The sequence below is a fragment of the Schistocerca americana genome, unplaced genomic scaffold, assembly GCF_021461395.2.
Source record: "Schistocerca americana isolate TAMUIC-IGC-003095 unplaced genomic scaffold, iqSchAmer2.1 HiC_scaffold_376, whole genome shotgun sequence".
Classification (NCBI taxonomy): Eukaryota; Metazoa; Arthropoda; class Insecta; order Orthoptera; family Acrididae; genus Schistocerca; species Schistocerca americana.
The window spans coordinates 95,001-100,000 of record NW_025726100.1 but is presented as its reverse complement, the minus strand read 5'-3'; the positions used below and the strand labels follow the sequence as shown (position 1 = coordinate 100,000).

The 5,000-nt window shown below is 53.9% G+C and overlaps 1 non-coding gene across 1 annotated transcript in view; it reads left to right on the top strand.

Annotated features, from left to right (window-relative positions):
- The first annotated feature begins 3,299 nt into the window (after nucleotides 1–3,299).
- Nucleotides 3,300–5,000, top strand: part of LOC124581849 — a 1,910-nt gene continuing 209 nt past the window's right edge. The window contains exon 1 of the ribosomal RNA XR_006973519.1: nucleotides 3,300–5,000. This exon is cut by the window's right edge and continues 209 nt beyond it. This is a non-coding gene — a ribosomal RNA (small subunit ribosomal RNA).

Sequence of the window (5,000 nt, the reverse complement as noted above, 5' to 3'; positions counted from 1 at the left end):
TAACCCATATTGTACCTTAACCTAACCCATATTGTACCTTAACCAAACCCATATTGTACCTTAACCTAACCCATATTGTACCTTAACCTAACCCATGTTGCGCCTTAACCTAACCCATGTTGCGCCTTAACCTAACCCATGTTGCGCCTTAACCTAACCCATGTTGCGCCTTAACCTAACCCATGTTGCGCCTTAACCTAACCCATGTTGCGCCTTAACCTAACCCATGTTGCGCCTTAACCTAACCCATGTTGCGCCTTAACCTAACCCATGTTGCGCCTTAACCTAACCCATGTTGCGCCTTAACCTAACCCATGTTGCGCCTTAACCTAACCCATGTTGCGCCTTAACCTAACCTATGTTGCGCCTTAACCTAACCTATGTTGCGCCTTAACCTAACCTATGTTGCGCCTTAACCTAACCTATGTTGCGCCTTAACCTAACCTATGTTGCGCCTTAACCTAACCTATGTTGCGCCTTAACCTAACCTATGTTGCGCCTTAACCTAACCTATGTTGCGCCGTAACCTAACCTATGTTGCGCCGTAACCTAACCTATGTTGCGCCATAACCTAACCTATGTTGCGCCTTAACCTAACCTATGTTGCGCCTTAACCTAACCTATGTTGCGCCTTAACCTAACCTATGTTGCGCCGTAACCTAACCTATGTTGCGCCTTAACCTAACCTATGTTGCGCCTTAACCTAACCTATGTTGCGCCTTAACCTAACCTATGTTGCGCCTTAACCTAACCTATGTTGCGCCTTAACCTAACCTATGTTGCGCCTTAACCTAACCTATGTTGCGCCTTAACCTAACCTATGTTGCGCCTTAACCTAACCTATGTTGCGCCTTAACCTAACCTATGTTGCGCCGTAACCTAACCTATGTTGCGCCTTAACCTAACCTATGTTGCGCCTTAACCTAACCTATGTTGCGCCGTAACCTAACCTATGTTGCGCCTTAACCTAACCTATGTTGCGCCTTAACCTAACCTATGTTGCGCCTTAACCTAACCTATGTTGCGCCTTAACCTAACCTATGTTGCGCCTTAACCTAACCTATGTTGCGCCTTAACCCAACACACGTTGGGCCTTAACCCAACACACGTTGGGCCTTAACCCAACACACGTTGGGCCTTAACCCAACACACGTTGGGCCTTAACCCAACACACGTTGGGCCTTAACCCAACACACGTTGGGCCTTAACCCAACACACGTTGGGCCTTAACCCAACACACGTTGGGCCTTAACCCAACACACGTTGGGCCTTAACCCAACACACGTTGGGCCTTAACCCAACACACGTTGGGCCTTAACCCAACACACGTTGGGCCTTAACCCAACACACGTTGGGCCTTAACCCAACACACGTTGGGCCTTAACCCAACACACGTTGGGCCTTAACCCAACACACGTTGGGCCTTAACCCAACACACGTTGGGCCTTAACCCAACACACGTTGGGCCTTAACCCAACACACGTTGGGCCTTAACCCAACACACGTTGGGCCTTAACCCAACACACGTTGGGCCTTAACCCAACACACGTTGGGCCTTAACCCAACACACGTTGGGCCTTAACCCAACACACGTTGGGCCTTAACCTGCTCTGTAATTGTCATACGACGCGTTAAATTAGTGTAGTGTTGCCTAACTGCAACCCCCGCAATATAGTTTGCTACTCGCACTGCCCGGTCCCCAGAGTATCGCTTCATGTTAAACACCTTGCAGCTATACACTGTAATGCGGATGGCGGCAGGACGTACATGCTCAATGCCCTTCGCAGTTGTTCATTGGCATTCGCATGGCGAAGCACAGCCTACGTTGTGGTACGGCTTGTGGCAACTGTCCGCTGATGTTGTACGTCCAAATCACACACTGTACCGCACATTGGTCCTCATGTACTGAATGATACATCGTGGTACATGTGTGACCGTACCACGACTGCGCCAACAACGGCGAACCATACGGTCCAAATATTGTGCACTCAGCTACGTGTCGTCTCCCTATAAGAGCTGGATTGCAGTATGGTATGCCGTGGATGGCGATCAGCATGAGCCGTCTGTTGATGTAGTGGCGCGTGTTGTCAGACGTAGTCGTCTCTTCTCACACACCGTGATAGCATGGTGCACTGCGTTCCACATCTGCGACATGCGACAGAGGCCGGTTGACAGTCGTTCGCGCAATGGACATCGCATACGTACGGGGGCCACCTTCCACGTGTTCGCGAAGCGTGCACATGTTGTTGCGTGTATGTGGGCAGACATAGTGTGTCGTGACACCTGACACAGGCATGCAACAATCGTTGAATTTGCAAATGGCGATGGACGTCTACGTTTGCTGGTGACGTTACGCAAATGAAGAACTGGTAAACCGTTGTGGTGCGGTTGTTCTCGCTAGAGGTGAATCAGTGATGGCGACGATCGGTTGAGCTACCAACCGGTTGTTTCAGCGATACCCACCATGCCCACGAACGTGAATGGCATGTGGGTGTGAAGCGATACGCGGCGGTGGCTGGGTGGGACCGTCCCCGGCCGGTGAGGGGGGGCCTTCCGGCGTGCTGGCCGCGCGGTGCGTGGGCGCACGCGCTACAGCCGGCTGGTGGGGGCGGCCAGTGGCAGGCGCGCCGGCCGACGGAGGCGGCAGGCGGCGCAGCTGCGCGCCGGCGCACCCTGCACGCGGCGCCGTGCGGCCAAAGTAGGTCCTCGCGGGCCCGGTGCGAAGCGCGGTGGACATCTGCAGTGTGCTGGTCCGATTGAGGACTGTGTGCGCTGAGGATGCGCCGCCGCCCGGCGCTCGGCGCCGCGACGCCGTCTGCTGCTCGGTCGCCTCTGCGGTTCTCGCAGGTGGATTGTATCGCAGCTGTGCGGACGTGTTGGCGCGTGCGCTGTGCTGGGAGAGTTCGCTTCGGCACCCAAGTGGGGCTTTTGTCCTTCTGTGGCGCTGGCGTTGGAGCTGCCGGCCACCGTAGGTGGCGCGTGTTGTCTCCCGCCGGCAATGCCACGACAGCACGCTCCCGGGCCTCTGTCGGCAGCGGCAAGCTCAGTTGGGAGCACGGGTGGTCGCACCTAAAGCGTCTACTCGCCAAACTCCGGGCGATTGCGCCTCTCTCGAACCCGACCAAGTACTTAGGACGGCGCTGCGCGCCGCCGGGACCTGAGAGGGTTTCGAGGTGTATTGTGCAGGGGAGCTCAGCCTCCTCCTGTTTGCAGAATAATTGAGCGGACGCTTGCGTGTTCGCGCGGGCCCCCGGGACACACTCCCGGGCGGCCGGCTGCTCAGCTCTAGTTGACGCAGCTCCCTGGTTGATCCTGCCAGTAGTCATATGCTTGTCTCAAAGATTAAGCCATGCATGTCTCAGTACAAGCCGCATTAAGGTGAAACCGCGAATGGCTCATTAAATCAGTTATGGTTCCTTAGATCGTACCCACGTTACTTGGATAACTGTGGTAATTCTAGAGCTAATACATGCAAACAGAGTCCCGACCAGAGATGGAAGGGACGCTTTTATTAGATCAAAACCAATCGGTCGGCTCGTCCGGTCCGTTTGCCTTGGTGACTCTGAATAACTTTGGGCTGATCGCACGGTCCTCGTACCGGCGACGCATCTTTCAAATGTCTGCCTTATCAACTGTCGATGGTAGGTTCTGCGCCTACCATGGTTGTAACGGGTAACGGGGAATCAGGGTTCGATTCCGGAGAGGGAGCCTGAGAAACGGCTACCACATCCAAGGAAGGCAGCAGGCGCGCAAATTACCCACTCCCGGCACGGGGAGGTAGTGACGAAAAATAACGATACGGGACTCATCCGAGGCCCCGTAATCGGAATGAGTACACTTTAAATCCTTTAACGAGTATCTATTGGAGGGCAAGTCTGGTGCCAGCAGCCGCGGTAATTCCAGCTCCAATAGCGTATATTAAAGTTGTTGCGGTTAAAAAGCTCGTAGTTGGATTTGTGTCCCACGCTGTTGGTTCACCGCCCGTCGGTGTTTAACTGGCATGTATCGTGGGACGTCCTGCCGGTGGGGCGAGCTGAAGGCGTGCGACGCGCCTCGTGCGTGCTCGTGCGTCCCGAGGCGGACCCCGTTGCAATCCTACCAGGGTGCTCTTGAGTGAGTGTCTCGGTGGGCCGGCACGTTTACTTTGAACAAATTAGAGTGCTTAAAGCAGGCAAGCCCGCCTGAATACTGTGTGCATGGAATAATGGAATAGGACCTCGGTTCTATTTTGTTGGTTTTCGGAACCCGAGGTAATGATTAATAGGGACAGGCGGGGGCATTCGTATTGCGACGTTAGAGGTGAAATTCTTGGATCGTCGCAAGACGAACAGAAGCGAAAGCATTTGCCAAGTATGTTTTCATTAATCAAGAACGAAAGTTAGAGGTTCGAAGGCGATCAGATACCGCCCTAGTTCTAACCATAAACGATGCCAGCCAGCGATCCGCCGCAGTTCCTCCGATGACTCGGCGGGCAGCCTCCGGGAAACCAAAGCTTTTGGGTTCCGGGGGAAGTATGGTTGCAAAGCTGAAACTTAAAGGAATTGACGGAAGGGCACCACCAGGAGTGGAGCCTGCGGCTTAATTTGACTCAACACGGGAAACCTCACCAGGCCCGGACACCGGAAGGATTGACAGATTGATAGCTCTTTCTTGATTCGGTGGGTGGTGGTGCATGGCCGTTCTTAGTTGGTGGAGCGATTTGTCTGGTTAATTCCGATAACGAACGAGACTCTAGCCTGCTAACTAGTCGCGTGACATCCTTCGTGCTGTCAGCGATTACTTTTCTTCTTAGAGGGACAGGCGGCTTCTAGCCGCACGAGATTGAGCAATAACAGGTCTGTGATGCCCTTAGATGTTCTGGGCCGCACGCGCGCTACACTGAAGGAATCAGCGTGTCTTCCTAGGCCGAAAGGTCGGGGTAACCCGCTGAACCTCCTTCGTGCTAGGGATTGGGGCTTGCAATTGTTCCCCATGAACGAGGAATTCCCAGTAAGCGCGAG